At 40.9% G+C, this 27,941-nt stretch overlaps 1 protein-coding gene and 1 pseudogene across 1 annotated transcript in view; one reads left to right on the top strand and one right to left on the bottom strand.

Annotated features, from left to right (window-relative positions):
- Positions 1–27,941, top strand: part of GPR176 (G protein-coupled receptor 176) — a 95,648-nt gene that overhangs the window by 43,630 nt on the left and 24,077 nt on the right. The gene's annotated exons all lie outside the window — the stretch shown is intronic.
- On the bottom strand, positions 6,258–6,722 carry LOC123623460 (annotated as a pseudogene).

Below are 27,941 nucleotides of genomic sequence, written 5' to 3'. Positions count from 1 at the left end.
GCTGTAATTCACTCTGCAGAAACAGTTTGCAATGAAATATACTCTTAAGTCTTCACTCTCCACCTTGCCCTGTGTGATAAGAGATAGGAAGACATTAACAAACAATGGTTTATTTGTCCCCACTTTTTCTGTATAGAATCTCCCTACTCTTTGATATCACACCAGATTGGCACCTCAAAAGAAACATCTCAAAAGGTTAACTTTTGTCTGCTCTACTAGACTGCTAAATTAATGTTCTTCATCTATTGTGGGCCACTGGCCTGTGAGGATATGATCCAAGTTGTGGACCCATTCCTTAGTTAAACGCACATGTTTATGGGTACTCTTAAGATTTTCATATAACTTCACATAGTTTAGTTTATTGACCCTCCCAAAGTCTATTCATGTAACTCCCTGTCCAAATTCTATGCTTGCCAACTGCATTAGTTTTCTACTACTGCATAACAACTTATCACAAACTTAGTGGCTTAAAACAATACAAATCTATTATCTCACAGTTTCTATGGGCCAGGATTCTGGTATGGGCTTAGCTGGGTCCTCTGCTCAGAGTCTCACCAGGCTGAAATCGAAGTGGCAGCTGGGGCTGTGATCTCATCTGAGGCCATCCCACCGGAGGTTTTCTTCCAAGCTCATTCAGATTGTTGGCAGAATTCATTTCCTTGCAGTTCTAGGATGAGGTCCTCGTTTTCTTGCTGGCTATTACCTGGGAGTCACCTCAGCTCCTAGAAAACTACCCTCAGGTAGTAGTGGCAGGGCCCTCTCATAACCTGGCACCTTACTTCAAAGTCAGCAGAATTTCAGTCCAGTTTGCTCTGACAGAGTCTCATGAAGTCAAGGGAGTGACACTTCATAATATTCACAGGTCCCACCCACTGTCAAGGGGAGAGGGTTATACAGGTACGTAGACCAGGGGTTGGGAATCTTGGGGGCCATCTTGGACTTATGCCTACCATACCAGCTCTCCAATAGGTTAGTTTTATGGCTTTCACGTTATGATACACTGATAATTTGAGATAAATTGTGAGATGTCACAAATAATATATTATCAATAAGGTACTGGATTTACCATTTTCTTCTAATAAGAGGAGATTCATGTCATCTTTGACATGCTGTCACTCCCCTTCACTGATTCTTGAAAGGAATAGAAATGGATGGATGTCCTTTAGCCTCCTGTGGTAGGTTGAGTAATGGCCCCCAAGATGCTCACATCCTAATTCCTGGAACCTGTGGGTTACTTTATGTGGCAAAAGGGATTTTGCAGATGTGATTAAGTTAAGGATTTTGAGATGGAGGGATTTTCCTGGATTATTTGGCGGGGGAGACCCTAAATGTAATCACACAAATGTTCTTATGAGAGAGCCGGAGGGAGATCTGACTACAGGAGGAGGAGCTGTGACAGTGGGAGCAGGAGGTTGGAATGACACGAGGAAGGGGTCATGAGCCAGAGCATGCAGGTGACCTTCAGCAGCTCAAATGGCAAGGAGGCAGGCTCTCCCCTGAAGCTTTCAAAGGAACCCACCCTGCTGACACCTTCAGAACTGGGAGAGAATGAATTTGTGTTGTTTTAAGCCACTACATCTATTGTAACTTGTGACAGCAGTCCTTAATAACTTATTACCCCTTAATAACTGCACATAATTCTAGATATACCAATGGGACACTATCACCCCACATCTATGATGTCAATTTTTTTTTTTTTTGCAATGCACTGAGACTATTTGGGGATAAAGCTGGAAAAGGTCAAACTAGATGGGAAGTATCTCTAAGGATCAAATGTGATTGGGGTAAAGGATTAATATTGTGCTATTGCAGGGAGGCAGTAGGTCTTTGAATAAGAGTTCAAAAGAAATAATAAAATAATCAAAATAAACAGTAAAAGAAGGAAGAAATTGAAAAGGGAACCAAAGTGGAGGAAATGAAGATGAAGGGAAGAGAGAAGAAAAAAAATGAGAGACCAGGAAGTACAATTTGGCTGTAAATTTTACCTCTTGTGAAATGCTCTGTAGACAGCTCGTGACAGGTGGCTTTTGTTTGGGACGATTGATGGCTCAGGGCTGGATCTCTGGGACCTGCCAGAGGTCAGCATCGTGACAGAGCTGTTCCTCCTCCACAGCTCGGCAGAGGTGCCACCTGAGCAGCTTGTTGCTGCTTCTCATAGCTTCGACTGCTGTGCCTTGGACTCCAGATCCAAGAATCTCCACTCTCCTTTTAAAACAATTCTATGAGGAAAAGATACAGAGTATTTTTTATTTCACCAAACCTAAGTATTTTTCAAAATAGTCATGATGGAATCTTTTGGAAAGCAAAATTATGAAGCCTGAAACTGCAAAATAACAAGCTCACCAAAGGGTTCTTTCCCTTTTTACCCCCAAAATAAACAGTTGTAGGTAATGAACGGCAGTGCTGCTACTTGAACAGAATGCAAAGGGGAGTGTGCACAGTGTTTGTGGAACTTTAGATGTCTCAGAAAACGCTTTGCAGGGCTCAGGTGTTTATTTGGGGAACTTCAGTAGCAAGCCCGTTCCCCATGTCCAGTGACCTCAGACCCTTTTACGAAGCCGGACGGACCTGTTACCTTGTTGAAGACAGGTGATTCAGGTGAAGGTCAAGTGTCTGAAGAGGGAGCGACCCTGGCCTGGCTCTTGCTCCTTCCTGCGGGCACAGGCACCATCCAGGGAGCCCCGCGCTCCACACGATGCGCTGCAGGGAGGACTGGCAGCTGATTGACTACTGAGAGTTGGTTCTATCTCCACGTTTAATTGTAACCACTGGGTTAATGGGCTAATGTTAGCACTAATTAAAGATGTCCGTCTTAAATAAAGCCTTTTTCTTGAGAGTTCTTAAAAATCCAATTAAAAAACCACAGCAAGCCTTTTGGAAAAGTAGTTTTTAAAATACTGCATGTGTAAAGCCTTACTCTGTCTTTGAGTGACCTCCTTGACTGCCCTACTTACAATGCTTAGCAATGTGCCAGTTCTGGGGAAGTGCCTGAGTTGCTAATTCCTACTTTGTATCTCACTTGTATGTCCTACTAAAATCTTCTGAACCCTCCCTTCTGCCCTGCTTTCACTTAGAAGCTCCCCTGTACCCACGGTTGGCATTGGGGGGCTGCTTGTTCGTAGGCTGGTTTATGGGCTGTCTTTGCTGAGACAAACCACTAAGCCTGTGTTCTGATTACTTCACTGATCACTCCCAACCAACAGTCAAATTTGTCAAAAAGTGACAAAGACTCTGAGAGCCTGAAGAAACCAGTTGGTAGGTGGCTGTTCATCATCCCAAACATTTTCTGATGGTAGCTTCCTGCTCCAACTTTCTCCTTGGGTGAGTGTAAACCTCAATTCATTAATTCCCTGTGCCCTTTGCACTTAGCTATCTCTTGTGGAGGGTGGAAGGTCCTCCCAGCCCCATCCCACTTCTCTAGAGAGATGTCATTTATTGACTCAGAGGGTGGCACCCTGACCTAGGTTTTCGTTGAATCAGCCTGAGTAAATATTAGTAGCTAAAATTTGGTTAATATTAAGCTTGGAAGAGACTTCAAAAGTCATGCAAAATCTTGCTCCCCTGCCCCCAACTCTCTCCTATTCCAGAAAGACTTGAGCCCAAATGCAGCAGTTCTCTTCACTCATCCTAGACGGCCCTGAGCTGTCTAGGTGGTGGTCAGGATACTCCGGGCTCCTCCCTTCTTAGCTCTAATTCCACTTTTCACATGACTGTTCCCTCCTGTCAATTCGACCTCATAATTATGCCTCCAGGATCTGTTCTCTCTCCACTGTTTAGTCATCCCTCACGTAGGGGCACTAACTAGGTTTCTGTCCCTCCTGTCTCCTTCCCTTCCAGCCCTTCTGAAATCCCTAGCTGATGGTTTCACTCAGCTGCCTAAAATCCCCCCTCCACCTTGAGTAGCCTTCAGGATGAAGTTCAAATTCCGAGGCCTCTGAGACATTTTCTAGCTGGCCCACCTCTCACCTAGCTCTGGCCGGCTGTGACTGGCCAGTCTCCTAGCAGCCATGCATTTCCTGACCTCCCCACCTTTGCATGTGCTGACACCTCTCTGCCCCTCCTCTGCTGAACTCATTCGCAGCCTCCACATTTGGAGCTGGAGCCCCCAGCTCGAGTCCAGTGCCCCTTTTTTGCAGTCCCATAGCACCTTGTAGCAGAGCCCTTAAACCACACACAGTGTGCTGGTGGTAGGGGCACTTGGCTTTGTCCCCCACCAGATGCCTACCCATATATATATTATACGACCGACTGCAGTCAGCCAGCATGAACACCTGCAAATAAGTTTTGCGCTTTATATCTTCCCCTTAGGACATCATCTGCCGCTCTCCTCTATTCTCAGAGTAAGAACCATCTTCCTAAAATTAATCTTTTTCCTGGGTTCTGGACTCCTCATGACTCTGTTCCACATGTTATTTATACCTCATGTACCTTCTCTTTCTCGTCTCTGCCCCGCCCAGACTTCTGTCCTTTCCTTCTCTCAGTGTCCCTCGCCTAGTCCTGCTGCTCCTTCTCATTCCCACGGTTTTAGAACACGGTGCCACTACCCCTGCGCTTCCCCGCTTTGTAATGCTTTACAGTCTGACTTCTGCACTTTCCACCTTCCTCAAACGTTTCAATTATTTATTTCTTTACACATTTATGGCATCATTGAAAATAGTACATTTTTGAAAAATAAAATGTTTTCAGAATCAGAATCACAGTTCTGATTTGATATTTCTATGTTATATTTTTTCTTTTTCTCTTTCTCAGAATATTTTGGATCGTATGATATACTTAAATTCATTTCAAAATTACTACTAACAATAAACCTACTAGTGAAGTTCGAGATTTCTTGTGGTTTTTTTTTTTGTCTTTGGACTATATATGGACAGGGATGTACAGAGTAGTGTGTCCAAAAAAGTTCCTTGAAGTTATTCTTTCTCTGTGTGGTCATGCTATTAATTTGAGACATAATTACAGTTACTTGTTTCTGTTTTATTAGATTATAGGGTTTGTTTCCCCCATTTAATTTAATGTTAGTTAAATATGTTAAACATTTACCTGGTTCAAAATTGAGAAATACATAAAGAAGGATAATTAGAAAAGCCCAGCCCTGTCCTTTCCACATCATGCCTCTCCACTTCTTTCTTTCTTTTTTTTAGGAGGACAACACATTCAGTTAATTTCAATCAAATCATAATACTTTCTTTTCCATCTGGTGCAAAGTGCATCTAAAATTTTTTTTATTACAGATCCACTTTACAAAGTTTCCTGTGACATTATGGCACGCTTCTTTTTCAAACAGAGGAATAATCACAAATTCTTTCTCAAATAAAAATAAAAACTCCATTCCAGGAAGTGGTAAATACATGAAATTACAGTAAGCCATACACTTAAAAGGACAGCCAAGGAGTCTTCCAGCAGTTTATTAGAAAGAATATAGAGATTTTACTAAATCCTCACTGCCATGAACATAAATTGAGGTTTTCAGCCCTGGTATAAGCTGAATCAAGAGAGAAGAAATAAAAAATCCAATAGTGTATTAAGATTTTTTTACTCGTTTGCCATACTGACAGTGCAAATGCAAATGCGGTCTAAATGTACAGATTCTCAAGTAACAATGTACAGCTTTCTTCATCTCCATGCTGCTAAAAGATGTAAAAGCTTGAGGGCCAAACAATACCAAATGTATAGGCTTCAAAAACCATCTAAGTTCGGATATGCACTAGCTGTAGCTAGGATATATCTGGAAACTGACAAGTGATCACTTACATACAATAGTGTGGAGTAATTATTTTGAAAAATAAATGTTAGTGGAACAACCTTGGAAGAGACACCAGAGGAGCAGCAGGTTACCAGTTTAAGATGTCAGCCACGTTTGAGTCCATGTTCTAAAAATCAAAAATTTAGTTATCTCTCCCTAAGCTGAGAAAGTCCTATCATGTTGGTATCTATGTTATGAAGAAAAGGAGACTTAGGTAAAACATTTTTATTTATCACAACTGCTGTATCAATTGCCCGGGATCTCAACAGCTGCACAGAAGTCTCAGAAATGTTCGTGCATAAAGTTATTGCCTTAGCGGATTAAAATTGCCCCATACAGTGTTATATATCAACCCTTAGTGAAGCCTTTAACAAGCAAACAGTTTGAAAAATGGGTTAAAGGAGGCCAATACAGCATCTGCCTTTACAGCTATCAACTCAGGAATTCTCTCAGTTAGGAAATCTTGGACAGAAGTTACTTGTCTTTCTCAAAATCCGGGTGATGACAATATTTCTTACTCCAGATCTGGCATTTTTTTCATCATCGCTGTCTTGTGAGTCATCATCTGCTCCATCCACTTCTGGTAAATCCACATCCTCATCACCACCCACATTGTTCACTGTCTCAGAGAAACCATCAAAATTAGACACGTCTTCATCTGAATCATGTTCCCACTCTTTGCAATGATTGAAGTCCACACTAAGTCAGTTAAGCTTTGCCCTTTCTTTTGTTAACCTTGGCCATGACTGGCCAGATTCTCCTTTTCGTAGACAACATAAAATTGATCTGTCTGTTCTTGTATACTTGGAATCATTTGGATCAGCACAGTGAAGAAGATCAATTTCATTTAAATGTTTAAAATGTCACTTCTTCCAAGACAACTGAATGTAAGTTTGGATTCTTCAAAATGTACATTAACATCTTTACTGTCTTCACAAAATTCAAAGAAGACGGACCACTTTGCAGAAGCAGGCTGCATTGTGAACGGGCAGGGGGCAGGCAGGCTTCTCTGGCTGCCTGCTAAGGAGCCCGCTCCTCTGTCTCCCTGGCCAGGGCCTCTTCTCACTGTGCTCAGGCTCCAGGGGTAGCAGCGGCGGGCTCTACCTGAATGCACCATACTGAGTGGCTCCTCTGGTTGGGGAGAAGAGGAAAGTGTAGGAAAAAGGGCGCCAGGACGGAGAATGCCCCTCCACTTCTTATAAACATCCATTTTCATAAGTTTTGCTTTATCCTTCCAGTATTTCTTTTGCAAATATGTAGCATATACATTTTTATTTTCCATCTTTTCTTATACAAAAGATAGCATACTCTATGTACTCTTCTACACTTTGCTTTTTCATTTAACAATATATCTTGGAAGAAATCCATTCATATCTACTTACAGAGCTCTCTCTCATCCCTTTTTATGATTCACAGAACTCCACTGTATGGACATAATTTATTTAACTGGTTCCTTGTTGGCGGACATTTATTTTGTTTCCAGTCTTTTGCTATTACAAGTAATGCTGCAAGGAGTGACTGTTTCATTTGTTGTTTTATATTTGTAGAAGTGTATCTTCTGGATAGATTCATAGAAGTGGGATTGCTGGGTCACAGGGTAAATGCATATGTAATTTTGTTAGATGTTGCCAATACATATGTAAATTTGTTAGATATTCCTTCCATAGGGTTTAAAGCAATTGGTGGCAGCTGACATTTTGATATAGCCCTTTTGATGTGTTGACATTTAAGTAATGATCTATCAAACTTTCAACTGTAAAAAAGTATTGTCAATGAATGTGTGAAACAAACATTTGTTGGTTCATCTGAGCCTTACTCCATCGCTGATCCCCGTGGTGGAGAGATCAGGAGGAAGGGGCCTCGTGTGGGGTGGAGGTGAGAAAGGGGGTCAAATCAGGTGGCGTCTGGAAGGAAACCACTCTGTAATACAGAGTCACAAGTTTACCATGCTTGTTCATCCCAGTAGGGGTTGTTTTGTATACCCGCTTATTTCCTGAGACTTCAAAAAATACTTGAGGGAAAGAATATTTGGACTGTGACATGAGCCTATATTCTCAGCACCACACTGCAGTGGCAGTCTTACTCTCAGTAATACGCATACCTCATGTTCAATATATAGTCATGCCTCGATTAACGATGGGGATGCATTCTGAAAAATGTGTCCTGAGGTGATTTCGTCATTGTGGGAACATCACAGAGTGCAATTACACAAACCTAGATGGTGTAGCCTGCTGCACACCTAGGCTAGATGGTGTAGCCTGTTGCTCCTAGGCCGCACAGCATGTTACTGTATTAAATACTATAGGTAATTATAACACAATGGTGAGTATTTGTATATCTGAACTTATCTAAATATAGAAAAGTTACAGTAAAATATGGTATAAAAGATTTAAAATTGGCACACCTGTATAAGACATTGACCATAAATGGAGCTTGCAGGACTGGAAGCTGCTGTGGTGAGTCAGTGAGAGGCGAGTAGATGCACTACCGCAGACTTTATAAACACTGTACACTTGGGCTACGCTAAATTTATCAAAAAAGAGTTTTCTTTCTTTAATAATAAATTAACCATAGCTTACTGTAACTTTTTCACTTTATAAACTTTTACTTTTTTAACTTTCTTGTAATAACACTTAGCTTAAAATACAAACACATTGTACAGCTGTACAAAAATATTTTCATTCTTTGTGTCCTTATTCTATAAGCTTTTTTCTATTTTAAAATTTAAAATTTTTTTTTTAAAACTTTTTTGTTAAAAACTGAGATTCAAACACACAGGACTGTACAGGGTCGGGTCCATTAATATCACCATCTTCCACCTTGTGCCACTGGAAGGTCTTCAAGGGTAGTAACACCCATGGAGCTGTCATCCCCTATGATGACAATGCCTTTTTCTGGAATACCTCTCGAGGGACCTGCCTCAGGGCTGTTTTACATTAACCTTTTCTTTTTTTAAAGTAGAATGAACACACTCTAACAATAAAAAGTATAGTGAACACACAAACCAGTAACAGTCTTTTTTGTCATTATCAAGTACTGTGTACTGTACATAATTGTATGTGCTAGACTTTTATACCACTGGCAGTTTGTTTGTTTGTTTACACCACTAAAGATCTAGAACAGTTAGCTTACGGTTTGATATTCAGTTACTGCTTCCTTTGTAAAACACATCTTTAACTTTTTTTTATGAGAAACTTCTGAATTAAATACTAGAAGCTCTCCAGCTGACAGCCAACTGATGTCTCTTTGATGTGAACTGATGTCAGATTTTCTGCCAGGCACACCGTTTATCTCACTCATAAAGGGTACAGAATGTTAAATGGGGATTGTCTCAAATCTTAAAAAAAGAGAGGGAGAGATTTCTTTTCGCAAAGCTTTGTTAAAAGATATAGTTTCTTAGACATGTTGACACTGAGACATGGTTTTATAATTAAATTATTTCAAACATCCTTCATATTATAGTTAAAGTAGTTCCTGAAAATAATTACTGCCATGGCTACATTATATCATGGTTGATAAAATGTGCTAGCTGTCATGATTGTGTGGAATTTTTTTCTTAGATAAGGAGGGTATTTGGAGGCTTTTCATCTAGGGTTTGTTGACATCATTCAGTCACAGTTTGTTTAGACACTGGACTTCTAGGAAATGTCGGGGATTTATTGGGGCCATGTTGGACAGAATGCTTATAACCAGGCCTATTTCAGAATCCCCCTTAGGAATGTTGCTGGTACCTGCTTCCCAAATGGAGCCAACTGCTGGGTATTTCAAGGTGCCTGGCACTGTAATAATTACAAATGAAACTTATGTTTCATTTTCAGGTGGGGCCTTAGCATTGGGAAAGATGTAAAACCAGATTGTAAATACTTACAGAAGAGCAAAGTCCACCAGGCTCTTTATGACTGGTTTTAGTATCATCCTAAAATCCCCATTGGCAAGCAGGTCTACGTTAGCTTCTCTTATCCGTACTGAGGCAAGCCTGTGTTATGAGCCCTCAGGTCTCTTTTTACTGCCCTGATTTAGCCAACCACAGGAGGGATAGTCAACAACTGAAAAATGATTAGAAACTAAGGCATTTTCTTAACAGACATTCCAAAATTACAGATAACACAGAGGGTAGAATATGGAGGAAAAAACACGGGATTGGGAATATTTGCACTTGACCCTGTGTGTGATGCAAGCAGGCTGTTTAACTCCCCTGTGACTTAATTTCTCCCCTAGAAACAGGAAGCAATCAGTCTTGCTTTTGTTCTCCTTAACAGGGGACATGGGGGATGCACAAAAGGCCTGCCATTCAAGTGCTCTGGGCAGGGAGGAATGTGGGAGAAATGGCCCGGCTCGGCTCCTTGGCTAAGTGCAGCCTGAAGCTCACCAGCCTGAGCCCTGCCTTTACCAGGACTTGAAGCTTTTGTTTCAAAATCCATTGTCTACATCCTTTGCATTGCTTGTCCTTTTATCCACAAATAAAAAGAATGTATTCACTCCATTGTTTATTCATTTATATTTATCATTGGGTGGATTTTTTTTTTTTACTCTAGTGTTGTTTTATTCACCTTGAAGTCTGAGGGCCAAAGAATGAATAAAAATGGCCTATGTGTTCAGTTCTAATAATTTCTGTAATTAGAATAAATGACAGTAGCCTTTTTTGGATTTAAGGCTTTTTTATTATGGCAAAAAACACATACCATGTGTTTACCATCTTAACCATTTTTGAGTGTGCAGTTCAGTGGTGTTAACTATAGGCACATGGTTGTACAATCAATCTCCAGAACTCTTTCATCTTGCAAAACTGAAACTCCTCACTCATTAAACAACTCCCTTCTTCCTCCTTCCCCCAGCCTCTGACAACCATCATTCTACTTTCTGTCTCTATGAATTTGACTACTTTACAGACCTCATATAAGTGGAGTCATGCTGTATTTATCTTTATGTGACTGGCTTATTTCACTTTGTATAATGTCTTTAAGGTTCATTCACATTGTAGTATATGTCAGAATTTCTTTCCTTTTTAAGGCTGAATAATATCCCATTGTTATATATGTATATATACCACATTTTCTTTTTCCATTCACTTGCTGATGCTGATGAACATTTAGGTTGCTTCTCCCCTTGGCCACAGTGAATAATATTGCAATGAACGTGGAAGTGCAAATATCTTTTTAACATACTGATTTCATTTCCATTAGCTGTATACCCAGCAATGGGATTGCTGGATCATATGGTAGTTCTACTTTTAACTTTTTGAGGAATTCCCATACTATTTTCCATATCAGCTTGCACCATTTTACATTCTCACCAACTTTGCACAAGCGTTCCAATTTTTTTATTTCCTTGTCAATAGTTGTTATTTTTTTGTTTCTTTGACACTGGCCATCCTAATAGGCATGAGGTGATATCTCATTGTGGTTTTGATTTGCATTTCCCTGATGATTAATGATGTTGAGCATCTTTTCATATGCTTTTTGGCTATTTGTATATCTTCTTTGCTGAAATGTCTATTTGAGTCTTTTTCCCATTTTTTAATCAGGTTATTTTTCTTGTTGAGTTAAAGGTTCTTGATATATTCTGGATATACATATATATATACATATAGACTTTTTCCTCAAATATCCCTTTTTTTAGTGTCTTTTCCTATCTTATTATTCTATTACTTCTTAAACATCTTTGATCATTTTAAACATGTAAATTTATAATCTTTTTAAAGATCGTTCTATTAATTCTAGTTTTGGGGTGCAAGTTTTCACATTTCTTGTGTCTGCTGATTCTACATCATGGTGTCTTTTTTTCTCACAAAATTTGTAGGCTTTTTTTTTTTTTTTTATTGTAGAGTTATCCTTCAATGGTATTTTTTCCTGTGGGAATTTTGTGCATTCCGGGTTGTAATATTTCCCTATAGAGCAGGTTCCACTTGTTCAGAACTAGGTTTTATATTTAATTTCCTGATTTGGGATTCCCATACCTATGCTTGGTGCAATCTTGGGCTTTAGTTCCAACAGGATAGTTTTTTTTCCCACCCAACCAAGCCTTCTGTCTGACAGTAAACTTTCTTCTTTTTCCTAGTCTCTTTTTTAGATTGGTCAACCTTGTGTGGGTCCCAGCTTTATCCAGGTGTCTCATTTCCAGCTCCAAGACTTGCCCATTCTCCATTTGAGCACTGAGGCCCTGTGGCCTCTGAGGAGCTGGAAATTTTAGCACCAGCGTAGAGTTTCCTTTTTGAGGCTTTCATATTTTTTTTTTCTTTCAGGCTTGACAATTTATTATTGTTATTTTAAATGTGTTATTTCTATATGTTTGTAGTAGGGGAGGGTGGGTTACTGACTCTGCCATGCTACCAGGTCAGGAAGCCAACGTAAATTCTCTCTCTGAATACCCATAAACTTTGGCATTCACCAAGATTCCGTCCAGTGCCCTGTAATTCCTACCTTTTCTTGGATGATCTCGTGTATTCCCATGGCTTTCGTTACTTGAATATGCTGCTTATTCCACATCTATATAAACTATATATGGACAGCTTCAAAACGTATACATTGAATGCCTACTCTGTACCAAGAACTTCTAGACATTGCAGAGATAACAATGAACAAGTCAAAGTCCATGTTTGGTAGCCAGCTTCCAAGATGGCTTCCAGTGCTCCGTCCCCCACCCCATCCCTGCCACCATATTCATTCATTGAATGTGGCTGGACTTACTGACTCACTTCTAGTGAATAGAATAAGGCAGTGCGTGACTTGGAGATTATTAGGTCTTTAAAGACATTGTGGCATCACTATCTTGCTCTCCCTTGGATCAGTCACTCTGGGAGAAGCCAGCTGCCATGTCTGCAGACAGCCCTGTGAAGAAGTTCACATAGCAGGAAACTGAGGTGTCTTGCCGACAGGCATCTGGGTGAGCTGCCTCAGAGGAGAATCCTCCAACCCCTGTTAACCTTCAGATGGCTGCAGCCCTGGCCCACAGCTTGACTGTAGCTTCCTGAGAGACTGTTTAGAACCACACAGCTCATCTACTTTCATATTCCTGACTTCTTAGAGGATATGTGGTTGTTTTAAGCTGCCAAGTTTTGGGGTTGTTTGTTATGTAGCAATAGAGAACTAATATACCATGTAAAGATTGCATTTGTGTGAGAGATAGTAAGCAAATAAAGGATATAACTGAAGTTAGTAATAAGTGCTGTGAAGAAAATAAAGCAGTGTAAAACGATGTGGTAAAGGTGTGTGGCTATATTAGACAGGATGGTCCAAGAATGTGCTTTGTTTAGTCTGCACAGTGTGTTTGTTTTAAGCAATTTGGATTTCACACCCTTTAGGTGGGGCATGCCTCCGATGTCTCAGACCTTGACAGAGGGGTGGCATATTGCAGTGGTTAAGGGCATGGTTCTGGGGACAGATTGCCTGGGTTTGAGTCTTGTTTCCCTCACTTACTGGCTAGGTGCTCTTGGTCAAGTGATAAACCCTTCTGGATGTTTCCTCACCTTTAACATGGGATTAGTAATCCTATCTGCTCTTATGCTTGCTATGAGGCTTAAATGAATTTAGATATGTAATGGGTTTAAAACACAGCCTGTGGCATATTAAGTGTTTAGTAACTGTTAGTTATTGTGTGGATACTGATTTCCTGGATAATTCAGGTACTGCCTCCTCAAATTAAACTGCCTTTATTTGGCTAGGGTTCTTGGTTGCAAACAGCAGAATCCACTTTACCCAGCTGAGGTATTCATTAGAGGCTGTTTGGCAACTCACAGAATCTTGGAGATGGCCAGCGAACTCAGCTTGGTTACTAAACAGAAACCATGCGGCCAAGGGCAGTGCACCTGGAAAATCCCCAGCCACAGTGTTCTAGAAGCCTGGGTAGTGCCAGGGCTTGGATGCCAGAAATTCTGCCACAGCTGCTTGCACAGAACCAAAGTTTGTGCCACTGCGCTCGCCAGAGGCTCCACTCTGCCCACACGTGCTGCTGGTTTGTGTCACTCAAGCCCCTAACACAGGTCACATAGGTGTCTTCTTGGTGGAACTGAAATCACACCTCTGTACACTAGTGCAGGAGACACCTGAGAACTGCATGATCTCTAATCTCTACAATTATCTGGAAAGGTAGCGGACATCTTGGGCGGGCTATGAATTGACTGAGGAGAGCTCCTTGATGAGTTAGCATGGTGGGTCCCTTTGGGGCTGGAGTCAAGGTTTCGAAGAAGAGGACGATTTACTTCTGAGTGGGAGGGGAATCCAAATGCCATGGTGGGGGATTGCCAGGGATTGCTCTGTGTGACTGACTTGTGTGCTCCCCACCAAGATTTCAGAGGGGCCTCCTCAAATCACAAAACTCTTGGTTTTATTTTATTTTAGTGGAAATCAGTGTCAAGAAACTTAGACTATATTGGGGGCAGGATAGAAACAGCACACATGGCGATAGACCCTTGAGATTCTAAATTCATAGTATGTAATTCACAGAAATCTTAGGTGATACCTTTGGATTTCCTACATCATAAAATGAAGGGGTTCAAGGAAATTCCCACTGCTTATAATATAGTTTTAGAGAGGCCCTGGATACCATCTTGGTTATACAATCATCTAAAAGGAACTGATCCAAACATCAAACAAATGGCTTAAACTTTGGAAAGAGACACTAGAATGGCCCAATTTGGGAAGACATCTGAGATTTTCTTTCGGGCTAGAGCCTATACCACACATTTTGATTGCCTTGGGAGAGCCTTATTATTTTGGGGAAGGAGTCTGTAGCAACTCAGGAAAGTCTTGATCTGGAAAGCCCTCTGAGACTGGGTTAGCCAGGTAGCATCAGAAACTTTTGAATGTTTTATAGATTCTCTCTCTCAGAAGTTTTCTGATGACAAATATGGAAGGATATGCAGTAGATTGTCATTCTGTAGGGGACTTGACCTCAGTTTACTGTGTCAAATGCAAGTCAAGGAAATAAAGACTTCTCAGTCTTAACCCAGAGTGAAATAATAATAAGAATGGTTATGATGGTAATAATAAGGGGTGAACATTTTTTGAGGCCCCGAGCTATGCATTTTTTATGGAAAATCTTCTTGAACAGTAAGCTCTTGAGCAGGATTTATCAACCTGATACTAGTGACATTTTGGGCTCGATAACTCTTTGTTGTGGGGGGGGCGCTGTCCTGTGTTTTGTAGCATGTTTAACAGCATCCCTGGCCTCTGTCCACTAGATGCCAGCAGCACCCACACCCCTTGGTATGGGAACCAGAAATGTCTCCTTACATTGCCAAATGTCCCCTGAGGGACAAAATCACCCGTGGTTGAGAGCCACTACTCTAGAGGAGGAAAGAAATATTTCTGTTCATTGATTTAAACATTTTTAAAACTTGTGGTAAAATACACATAAAATTTACTATCATTACCATTTTTAAGTGTACAGTTCAGTTAACTATATACACGTTGTTGTGGAATCTCTAGAACTTTTTCATCTTGCAAAACTGAAACTCTGTATCCATTAAAACACAACTCCCCTCTTCCCCCTCCCCCCAGCCCCTGGCAACCACCAATCTACCGTCTGTCTCTATGAATTTGACTACTTTAGATACCTCTTATTGATATAGGTGGAAGCATATAGTATTTACTTGTTTTGTGACTGGCTTATTTCACTTGGTATAATGCCCTCAAGGTTCATCCATGTTGTAGTTTGTATCTGAATTTCCTTCATTTTTAAGGCTGAACAATATTTCCTTATATATAATGATATATATATATATATATATATATATATATATATATCACATTTTCTTTATCCATCCATCTGTCAATGAGCATTTAGGTTGCTTCCCCCTCTCGGCTATTGTGAAGAATGCTTGCCGTGAACGTGGAAGTGCAGATATCGCTTCGAGAGTCTGTTTTCAATTCTTTTGTGTATATATCCAGCAGTGGGATTGCTGGATCATATGGTGATTCTATTTTTAATTTTTTTGAGGAATCTGTGTACTGTTTTCCAGAGTGGCTGCACTATTTTACAGTCTGCACAAGGGTGCATTTACAGAATGCACAAGGGTTCCAATTTTTCCACATCCTCACTTTGTTATTTTCTGATTGTTTTTTATGGTATTAATAGTTATCCTAGTGGATGTGAGGGTAACAGGTACTTTTTGAGTGCCTACTGTGTGTCAGGTATGAGTGTAGACATTGTGGAGACAATGGTAAATAAGACACACAAATTATGTCCCAGATGGGCTTGTATTTAATATGTTACTTTTCCATCAGTAATGATAGATATTAATGCACATACACACTGTTATTTTAATCTGATACTTAAAAAATATCTGATATAGCATATACTTGTAACATAGCTGGTTAGAATTAAGAATATAGTCTGTTTGGGCAAGAGAGAAAAGCTAACAGGCCCACGTGGGTGGGAGTCCCCTGTGACTTTGTTTGCATTGGCATCATATTTTAACTGAGTTGATAGGTGTGGACTAGTTCACTTTGCAAGTGAGTTACCCAGACTAGTTTTCGGATTGTTTTGCAAAATCTTAGCTCTTGTATTAGGATGACTTTTTGATGACTACTGTCAAACAGGATGCTAAATTTGACATTTTGAAACATTGGCTAAGACTCTAGTCCCCAGGTGGCAAATACGTCTCAATGCCCTTGCCTGGAATACAGTGCTGAGAAGGATTCTGAGGTCTTGTACTGGGCTCAGAGGGAAAGAGGGCTGGAGTGAATTTGCAGTTTTTCTCATGGATGAGAGGGGGAGTGGTAGTATATGTGCTTTGTATGTGCTCCAGAGCCATTTGGGGATTTCTCAAACAAGAAACCATTGCCTTCATGATTCTTTCCCCATTTCTCATAATACTATAGTTGAGCAATCTTATTTCTTTTTCTTCTCTGGGCCTGCAGGAAACACTAGACCGTGAGAATAAGAAGAGCATGAAATAAATGAATAAAATATGTACTTCCTTTCCTTCAGGCTATCAGGAGATTTTTGTTGTATGGTGGGCCGAATCTGATCCCATGGCCTTATGATACCCCTGGGCCACAATACCAAAAGGAGACTGTTCAGGAGCAGATAGCGGCCAAGGGAGCGCTTACAATCAAAAGTCTAATTAAGGGACAAAGCTAGAAATCCTTTTTTGCTCTTGGTCTTCAGTCACCATGACATTGTAGAAACAAAACATATCTGAGACAAAAGAGACGACTGGAAATGGCACCAAATCCTTCATGTGCTAAAATATATGTTCAAAAAGAAAAAAAAAGTGCTACTCTAGGTCTGTGTTCTGAGAAAACCATTTTGGTGTGTGAAACTGCAGTTGCTATGACAACCAGGGGCTACAGCCCACTGACTTGTGCTTATAAGGAAAACAAGAGTTGATGTTAATGGATAAAAACCAAGCATTACCTTAAAGAAAAAGACTGAGCCCTGGATGTGTTCTTGAAAGTGCCAGGCCCTCATATTGTGTCTCAGAGGAAGTAAGTCCTCTAATACCTAGTGATCATCTGCCTTTTGGTTTAGGTCACTCAATTATCTTTAATTAGATGAAGTATCCTTTTCTGACATCAGGAAGAAAACACCTAAACAAAAACATCAGTTTGAATGGAAAAGAATATTTTCAGTAGACAGTTTGTTTGCAACTTCAGAGTAAGCTACCCTGCCTTGCTCTGATATTCAAATTCTTGAAAAAATTATGGAATCAAGCAAGGGTTTCTGACTTAGCAGTGCTTTCTTGTTTTTGATCTTTCTATGCTTGTGTTTTCTTCGTTGATTTTATTCAAAGTACCATAGCCTATATTAAATCATGGAAGCTCTTATGTGTAGAGGCAATAATTTACATCCAAATTTTGAATGTTTTTAAAGTAGAGAATAAAATAATCGAACAGTGGTCTCAAATCTCAAACGTTGCTGTGGAACAGAATGGCCCTCATCTCAGTAAATGACACCATTATCTGTCTAGTTGTTCAAGAAACCTAGGAGTCATTTTTGACTTCTTCTTTCAATCTCCATGGCTAATCCATCAACAAATACTGTGGATTCTGCCTCTGTAGAATATCCCATATCTACCCACTTCTCCCTATTTCTACCCTGTTAGTTCTAGCACGGTCGTCTCTTGCCTGGATGACTTCACATTCTCCTAACTGGTCTCTCTTGTGCCACTCCTGTTTTTTACCATTCATTCTCCCCACAGCTGACAAGATGATCTTTATTATTAAATTAAATATTTTATTTTGAGGCACCTATAGATTGACATGCAGATATAAGAAATAACACAGAGATCCCATGTGCCCTTAACCCAGTTTTCCCCATGGTATCATGTTGCATTATTATAGTACAATATCACAACCCAGGATATTGGCACTGATACATCAAGATACAGACATTTCCATCACCACAAGGATCCCTCTGTTGCCCTTTTGTAACCACACCTACTTCCCTCCCACTCACCCTCTCCTTAGCCCCCAGAAACCACTAATCTGTTTTCCATTTCTATGAGTTTTGTCTTTTTAAGAATGTTATATCGATGGAATTATGAAGTACGTATGTATAGAACTTCTCGCATTATTTTGAAAAAGAGTGTTGACAATGGACATCCTTGAGTTGTTCCCAGTCCTAGGTGGGAAACATTCAGTCTTTCGCTATTAAGTACAGTCATGCACTGCATAACGATGTTTTGGCCAACAATGGACCACGTGTATTACTATCACAGTGGTCCCATGAGATTATAATGGAGCTGAAAAATTCCTATCCCCTAGTGATGTTGTAGTTATTATAACATTGTAGTACAATAACTTTACTTTAAAATAAATTTAGAGTAGCCTAAGTGTACAATGTCTAGAAAATCTGCAGTAGGGTGCAGTGATGTGCTTGGCTAACACATTCATTCACTACTCACTCACTGACTTAACCCAGAGCAACTTCCAGTCCTACAAGCCCCTTCATGGTAAGTTGTGTTTAGATACACAAATATTTACCATTGTGTAACAACTGCCTACAGTATTCAGTACAGTAATGTACTGTATGGGTTTGTAGCCTAGGAGCAATAGGCTACACCATATACCTAGGTGTGTAGTAGGCTATACCATCTAGGTTTGCGTAAGTACACTCTATGATGTTCACACATTGACAAAATTGCCTAACAAAACGTTTCTTAGAATTTATCCCTGTTGTTAACTGATGCGTGACTGTATAATGTTAGCTGTGGGTGTTTTGTAAATATTCTTTATCAAGTTGAGGAAGTTTCCCTCTATTTCTATTTTTCTGAGAGTTTTTATATGAATGGGCGTTGAAATTTGTCACATGCTTTTTCTGCATTGATAAAATCATGATTTTCTTCTTTAATGTGTTAATACAGTAGATTATTGATTGATTTTCAAATGTTGAACTAGGCTTAGGAATGGGGTGACAGAGTGAGACTCTGTCTCAAAAAAAAAAAAAAAAGAAAAAAGAAATAGCGGTTCACCCATAGCCCACAGTGTGGGCTATCCTGCCATGTCTACTTTTTCATCTTTTGCCACATGCCTTTCTCCCCTTTGCTCACTTTGCTTCAGGTACATTGGCCTTTTCAGAAATTAATTTTCTCAATAAATACATATTAATCCTCTATTATGTTCTAGGCACTGGTCTAGGCCTCATGTTGTAGGCACAAAGTCCTCGTCCTCTGCAGCTTATGTTGTTTCTGTTCCCGGAACACCAAGCTCATTTCTGCTTCGGGGACTTGTAGTTTCTGGAACGCTCTTTCCCCAGTTCCCTCCTGTTTACTAAGGTCTCAGCTCAAGTGTCTCCTTCTCAGAGACATTCCCTTTCCACTTGAAGCAGGGGTTTTCCACCTTGGTTATATGTTGGGATCACCGGGGCAGTGTTAAAAGATCCCAAAACCCAGTTTCAGTTTTACCCCAAACTGGTTAAATCCAAGTCTCTGAGTATGGCCCAGGCATCAATGTTTTTAAAGCTATATAAGCCCCTCAAGATTATTTTGTAGCATCTCCCTTTCTCCTCTCTATCTCTGCATATCACTCTTTGAAATTATCTTCTTTATTTGTTAACGTGATAGTTTCTACCTTTTAGATTTTATCAAGTAGATAAAGTGAGTTTAATGTACTTGAATGGGAAACTCGATTCGTTACTTGCAAAAATTGGGTTCCTGCTTTAGATTCTGGATACTGGGTCTTATGTGACAGCGAGGACCCTTTGTGAATTGACCTCTATGAGCTCTTGGTTTAAAAGCAGACCTCAGGGGCTGAGTTTTCTACTTTTAAACCAGAACTTGTGGAGCTGGGACTAGCCTGGTAATCGCCTCTCAGTGAGTGGTGTCCTGGCCAGAATTCCTCCTCCTCCGGGAGTGCTTTGCCTGTCCCAGCTGCCACCTCTGTCCGAGGTCCCTGTGGTGTTGCCTTCTTGGCGCTGATCATATCCATGCTCCAAGTTGCTGGCTCTAGAGGTACGGTTAGAATTGGAGAGAATAGGGGACCGTTTTATCTTGGTTTGCCCAGGATTTTCTTATTTCAGCCCTGAAAGTCCCATATCCCACAATCTCCCTCAGTCCTGGGCAAACCAGGATGGTTGGTCACTCTGGGAGACTTTGAGAGTCACCTCAGCACCTTTCCTGGCTGGATCTCAGGAGGGAAGAGATGGAGAGGATGTCACAGTGGTTTGAGATCAGTGCTGGGCTGTCTAGGTTCTATTCTTCAAAGCCTTGTACTACCAAGGCCGTGTTAGAATATGTCCTCTGTAAGGCAGCAAACCTAGGAAAAGTATGGGCACATCTATGTAGCCTATAGGTTCTTACCCCAAATTCTCACCTGATCTATTTTTTTTAGTAGGGGTGAGGGTTAGGGGGTATTTGGGGTGGAGGGCTCCCATTAGGTCACCTGCAACAGTTCGAAAAAAGATTTCTTGATTTCTTTTCATGAATCCCCTTGTCTGATCCTGTGACTATGGTGAGAACTGTGGAGCACTGTCTAGTTGTGGTTTGGATACTGGGGTAGGTTAATAGCTAACCTGACAGCTATGTAATGTGGGTTGAAGTTAAATACACATTTTATAGCACTGCTCCCCAATGTGTGGTCTGAAACTACCTTTTTCAAGATCACCTGGGGGCTTGTTCAATACAGAGTCCTAGGCCCAAGCCCACAGACTGTGAATCAGCAGGTTTGGGCTGGGGACCAGAAAACTGCACTTTAATAAGCACCCTATGTAATATTCACAAATCCTGACATTTGGGGACCACTGTTCTTGTGATGTCCAGAGAATATTAGGAGAAATATGCATCTGATTTTACATTTTTTTGGAAGGGACATAAAAAATATTTGGGACATTGAGAGGTTTTAGTACATATTATCATACTGCTAATTATGTGGGTGAAATTTAGAACACTAGTAGCAATCCTCCCAACACTTCACAAGGGCTATTTTTTCTACCTTTAGCAGTGGAAAGAGAACTTCAGTGGAAAGTGACAGAAGAATGTCTTCATGGTGGTTTAACAGCTTCTTCTCTCAGCTTTACGGGCCTCCCCCAGGATTGAAGGGAAAATTAAATGAGGGAAGTGAGTCAAAATCACATAGAAAAGAAGATAGCACTTGCTGCCCTGTGTTCTGAAACTGGGCTAAATATCCAGGAGATCTGTAAGCTATATTTTGTTGAAGTTACCACTTTTTCCCTGTTAACTGCACCTGCTGTCATCAAATGCCTAGCATTTTTCTAGAGAGAGATTTATTGCATTATAGATCTAGATGACATCTGAGCTGGGAATTTGGCTTTCTTTCCTACCTTAGGCAGAGCTATTCTTATGTAATAATCTTTTGTACTAGCTGGGATTGCTATCGATCTGTCAATCAACTGGTATGTTCAAACTCCAGATGTGGGATTCCTTGCAAATTGTGATTCTGGGAGTGGCTATTTGAGTCACTATAACTGGGGCTGATCTGGGGCTCTTTTGAAGGGTCTGTTTCAGTTGATAGCAACTTTCGTGGAGTGGTGGTGAATGGGGGTGTGAGGAGCTGGTTAGCAGGTCTGCTGGATAGTCAAAATGATGATTTAGAAGTATGTCTTTTCTTGACTATGAGTTACCTTTGGAATACATATAATTGAAGCCGTTTTGTGCTGGCTTTTGTGCCCTACTTGCAGGGCACCAGCTCTCTTCAGATTCCCCTCCCGACCCCAAGTTTTTCTGGGATTTGCATGAGGGCGTTACACACAGGCTCTCAAAAGTCTGGATGTCCACGTGACAGTCACACTTATTTCCTGTTGCATTTCAGCCATCAGGCTGTGGGTCCATGTCTGCTTGCCACCCTGACTCCTCCCTCCTGCCCGGTACTCACACACAAAGTGCAGAAGAAAGCCCCTCTCTGGTTTTGTGTGTTGTGCTTTGATAGTGTGAGTGCAGTGCTGCTTTCAGTGTTGTTGGTGACAACCCCTTCCCCTTGGGCATGATTCTAAGGACTTGCTGACCTGGGGATGAGACACACAGGCTGACAGCTTTCTGTATTCAGGATCCAGGGCTTTATTCCTGGTAAGCCCTGGCATGCCTGGCTTTCCAGGCATGACCCTTCCTCCAGGGTCAGTTCTTCCTCAGCTTCTTGTGCAAACAGACTTTTGGTAGGCCCACCTCACTGTATCAGTCTATTCAGGCTGTTATAACAAAATACCCATAAATTGACTGTGGTTTGTAAACAACAGAAATTTTTTTCTCACAGTTCTGGAGGCTGGGAAGTCTAAGATCAGAGCATGGGGAGATTCAGTGTCTGGTGAGAGCCCACCGCCTGGTTCACAGATGACCAAATGTCTTTTCATTGTGTCCCTTCATGGTGGAAGGGGCAAGGGAGCTCTCCTGGGCTTCTTTTATAAGGGCACTAATCCCATTCATGAGGGCTCTGCCCTGATGACCTAAGCAGCTCTCCAAGGCCCTACTTCCAAAAACCATCACATTGGGGATTAGGTTTCAACATATGAATTTGGGGCGGGAGGACACAGACATTCAGAAAATCGCACTCATCATTAGTGAGATAAGTTCTAAGGGGCCTGAGTCCTGTCAGTGGGTTCAGTGTAGGCTCCAGCTGAAATCCCCATGGAGAGCTTTAATTTTATTGTATTAAATTGCAAAGATATCATGTTTGTAGGATTATAACTACTGACTCTATGTGAGAAACAACATAGCCATTATAATATTTCTTCCAGAATTTATATGCAAGGCATGCCTGGGTATGTAGCTGCCTAAGCCTGTCATTTTGTCAAAATGATCAGGAGTTGTGTTAGTTTCCTGGGCTGCTGTAGCAAAGTACCACAAACTTAGTGGCCTAACACAACAGAAATGTATTATCTCACAGTTCTGGGGGCTAGAAGTTGATATCAAAGTGTTGCAAGGCCGTGCTCCCCCCGAAACCTGTGGGTTTCCTTCCTTGCCTCTTCCTCACTCCTGGGGGTTTGCTGGCAGCCTCGGGCACTCCTCAGCTTGCAGGTGCCTCACTCACTCTAATCGTCTGTCTGCACATGGCCTCCTCCCCGTGGGTCTTCACATCATCTGCCTTCTGTGTGTGTCTGTCTCTGCGTCCGAATTTCCCCTGTTTATAAGGACACCAGTCATATTGGATTAGGGCCCACCCTTATCATCTCATTTTAACTTGATTACCTCTGTAAAGATCCTATTTCCAAGCCACATTCTGAGATACTGAGGGCTTTATATCTTTTTTGGGTGTATACAGTTCAATCCATAACAGAAGTGTAGAGGAAATGCTCAGCACAGTGCCTCATACCTAGAAGTGACCAATATGTATTGGTTGTTATTATTACTATTGTCAAGCCTTAATGGCTGAGCGACAACTAACTAGCAGGTGGCCACCCTGGATTTGTCCTATAATAATTCAGACACAACCATCTTTTCAATCTAGGTGTAAGTGTTAAAGTGTCAACTGCAATTTCTTTCAGGGTTAGGAAGTAGTGGGGTAAAAATGAAGTAAGAAGAGCTGCATCAGGACCCAAGGTGACAGGGAACTGAGGAAACAACAGGTGATTTTAAGCTGGAGGACCTGGATTCAAATTCAGGTTCCATTAATTACTATGTGATTATGTGCAAATCATATGGCTTTGCTTTTCTTCCGTTTCCCAGGGGGTAAATAATACCTGCCTCAAGTTCAATCAACAAAATTGTATTACTACACTTTAAATAGCAGGACAAATGTAAAATATTTGGTAAATATAAAATGCTCTTACCCAACCACATTCCTCATGGGCTCATGTAAAACTCCATCTTTTATTAGCAATAACTGCTTCCCTAGTTGGAGAAAAAGTATTTTCTTTCTTTGGGTTAATTAAGAATCAAGAAGCTGGCTGGGCATGGTGGCTCATGCCTGTAATCTTAGCACTCTGGGAGGCTGAGGTGGGTGGATCATTTGAACTCAGGAGTTCTAGACCAGCCTGAGCAAGAGCGAGACCCCCGTATCTACTAAAAAATAGAAAGAAATTATATAGACAAATAAAAATATATATAGAAAAAATTAGCCGGGCATGGTGGGCGCATGCCTGTAGTCCCAGCTACTCGGGAGGCTGAGGCAGTAGGATCACTTGAGCCCAGGAGTTTGAGGTTGCTGTGAGCTGGGCTGACGACATGACACTCTAGCCTGGGCAACAGAGTGGGACTCTGTCTCAAAAAAAAAAAAAAAAAGACAAAAAGACAAGATAAAAAAGTGCCTTCTGAAGGGTCTGGCTAAAGTAAAGAGATGGATATTGATGACGGTGGTGGAGACCATGGCATGTTTTCCAATATCCTTTCTCACTTTTTCCAGAACAATAGAAATCCTGAATTTTAGGTGGGCACATGGCTGCCCAGAATAAAGACAGGCTCTGTGGCAACTAGTGTGGTCATGTGACTGATGCAAAGTGTCACATGATAGCTTCCTGGGCTGTTCCCTAAAGACAGTTGACACTGGCTGCCCTTTCCCCAGCTTCCTCATCCTTCTTCCACACTGGTGCCTGAAATACAGAGGTGTTTGCTGGAGCTTTAGCTGCCACCTTAGACTATGAGGGTGGGGCCTGGTATTTGAGATGGAACTGTGAGCTAGAAAGACGCTGAGGATTTTGTGGGGCAGAGCCCCCATAACCAGCCCTGGACTGTCTGTCTCTTGGATTTTTATATGAGACTGAAAGACATCCTTGTCTTCCTTAAGCTATTATTTTGTTATTCAGTCAGATCTAATCTCAAGTGACACAATGATACTATGCTTTAGGAAGAGAGAATTCATAACCTTTCCTGGAAGCTCGTTATAGAGCCTGCTCATCCTTAAGGACAAAATATTCCTTTTTATTTTTTTAAAAAAAGTATCTTTGATGCAATCTAGTTCTATTGTCTCTTGTCCAAGTTTCTGAAAATTGATTGGCTTCTTCCTTGTAATAAGTCTTTGTGGAATATAAGATTTTTGTTTTGCTATAATTTTATAACTTTTTGTCAGTCAGTGGATTTAAAACTTTAATTTAAATCATTATTTTATGTTGTGAAAAATATTCATAGCTAGGTTCTTTTTTAAATAAGAGTATTGGCTATGCTAAGTTTGGGTTCTAATTATGCCCGTGATTTGTTATTAGGAATTACAACAAGCTTGCTCTTAGTGAAATCAATAAGCTGTTTGCTGAACTGTGAAAGATGGAGACAGAGAGAGAATGTACTTTATACGAAAATAACTGGGGAGAATTAGCAGAAAATGGGCTTTCTATCTGTGAGAGAGAGAGAGAGAAAGGAAAAGATAGAATATGTTTCAAAACAAAGCACTTCATATGTTTAATTGCTGCCCTGTTTCAGGCTGCCTGGGGAGCAGGAGGCATATCCCGGTGGGAGAGCCATGTGGATTTCTCCGATGTGTGAAATTGGGGCTGGTGTCAGAGGTGTCAGACACATTTCTGTGCCAGCTGTCTTTATACCCTGACTTATCTGGGAGACTACATTCCCTGCAAAACAGTCACTAAAAGTAACTTTTAAGGGAAATAGAATTGAGTAAGTATTAGGACTTTCCTCATTTTTGTGCCCCACACCTTCAGAAACATACTGACTCACCTACTGAGATGTAATTCACTTACCATACAAATCACCCCTTTACAGAGCACTATTCAATGGTTTTTAGCATATTCACAGAGTTGTGCAACCATCACTACAATCAATTGAGAACATTTCCATTACTCCAGAAAGAAACCCTGTACTCATTAGCATCCCCATTTCCCCACAATCCCTTTACCCCCCAGCCCTAGGCAACCACTAATCTACTTTCTGCCTCTATGGATTTGCCTATTCTGGACACATAACAAATGAAATTGTACAGCATATGGTCTTTTGTTACTGGCTTCTTCACTTAGCATAATGTGTTTGAGGTTCGTCCACATTGCAGTATATATCAGCACTTCATTTCTTTTTATGGGTAAATAATATTCCATTGTATGGATATACCACATTTTTTTTGTTCATCGGCTGATGAACATTTGGGTAGTTTCTACGTTTTGGCTGTTATGAATAGGGCTGCTATGAACATTCTTATACAAGTTTCTTTGTGGACATAAGTTTTCATTTCTCTTGGATGCATATACCTAAGAGTAGAATTGCTGGGTGTGGTAAGTAGCAGAATAATGCCTGCTGCCCCACTGTTCCCCAAAGATGTCCATTCCCTAATCCTTGGAACCTGTGAATATGTTATGTCCATGGTAATTGGACATGGAATTATGTATGCAAATGGAATTAAGGTTGCACATCAGCTTACCTTAAAATAGGGAGATTATTCTGGATCATCTAGGTGGGCCCAGTGTAATCCAAAGGTTCCTTAAAAGACGGAAGAGGAAGGCAGAAAGAGGCAGAGTGATGCAATGCAAGAAATACTTCGCTAGGCTATTGCTGGCTTTGAAGATGGAAGGGGCCACAAGCCAAGGAATGTGGACAGCTTCTAGAAGGTTTCCTTAGAAGCAGGGAAATGGATTTTCCTGCTGCAGAAAGAACATACCCCTGGTGAGACCTTGACTATAGACTCACTTTGGACTTTTGACTTCCAGAACTGTAAAATAATAATTTTGTGTTGTTTTAAGCCGCCGAGTTTGTAGTAATTTGTTAAAACAGCAATAGGAAACAGATATAGTGGATCATATGGTAACTCTGTGCTTAACCTTTTGAGGAACTGCCAGAATGTTTCCTAAAGCAGCTGCACCATTTAACGTTCCTACCAGCAGTGTATGAGAGTTCCTGTTTCTCTACATGCTCACCAATACTTGTAATTATCTGTCTTTTTGATTATAGACATCCTAGTGGGTATGAAATGGTTTATAATTATGGTTTCGATTTGCATTTCTCTGATGGATAATGATGTTGAACATTTTTAATGTGCTTATTGGCCATTTGTATATCTTCTTTGGAAAAGATCCTTTGTCCATTTTAAAAATTGGGTTATTTGGCTTTTTATTATTAAGTTGTTAGTGTTCTTTTTATATTCTAGATACAGGTTCCTTATCATATCTATAACTGCAAATATTTTCTCCTTGCAAATATTTTGTGGCCTGTCTTTTCACTTTGTTGATGGTATCCTTTGAAGAAGAAAAGATTTTAATTTTGAAGAAGTCCAATATATCTATTAGTTCTTTTGTTGCTTGTGCTTTTGGTGTCATATCTAAGAAACCATTGCCTAATCTAAAATCATGAAGATTGAGGCTTAGTCGGACTGACATTTGGAGGGCTTTTTTATATGCCCTAGGCACTGTGGAAGGGACTGGGAGTGTGCAGGTGAAAGTCTCAGTTCCTGCCCAAGAACCCCCCACCCTAGTGGTGTGGACAAAAAGGCAAAGAGACCACTACATGGTATGGAAGGCTGTGGATGCCCTGATACAAAGAAGCAGAGAGATTGCTGTAGCTCAGAGAGAGAAACCTTAGATCTGCCTGGGAGAGTCAAGGAAAGCTTCACAGAAAGGGTGAGCCTTTTTATTTTTTTGGAGACAGAGTCTTGCTCTGTTGCCCTGAGTAGAGTGCAGTGGTGTCATCATAGCTCACAGCAATCTCAAACTCCTGGGCTCAAGTGATCCTTCTGCCTCAGCCTCTTAAGTAGCTGGAACTACAGGCATGCACCACCACCCCCAGCTAATTTTTCTATTTTTAGTAGAGACAGAGTCTTGCTCTTGCTCAGGCTGGTCTTGAACTCCTGAGCTCAAGTGATCCTCCTGCCTCGGCCTCCCAGAGTGCTAGGATTACAGGCCTGAGACTCCGTGCCCAGTCAAAAGGGTGAGTCTTGAA

This window comes from Lemur catta, chromosome 1 (assembly GCF_020740605.2).
Source record: "Lemur catta isolate mLemCat1 chromosome 1, mLemCat1.pri, whole genome shotgun sequence".
NCBI lineage: Eukaryota > Metazoa > Chordata > Mammalia > Primates > Lemuridae > Lemur > Lemur catta.
This window is presented reverse-complemented; position numbering and strand designations above follow the sequence as displayed.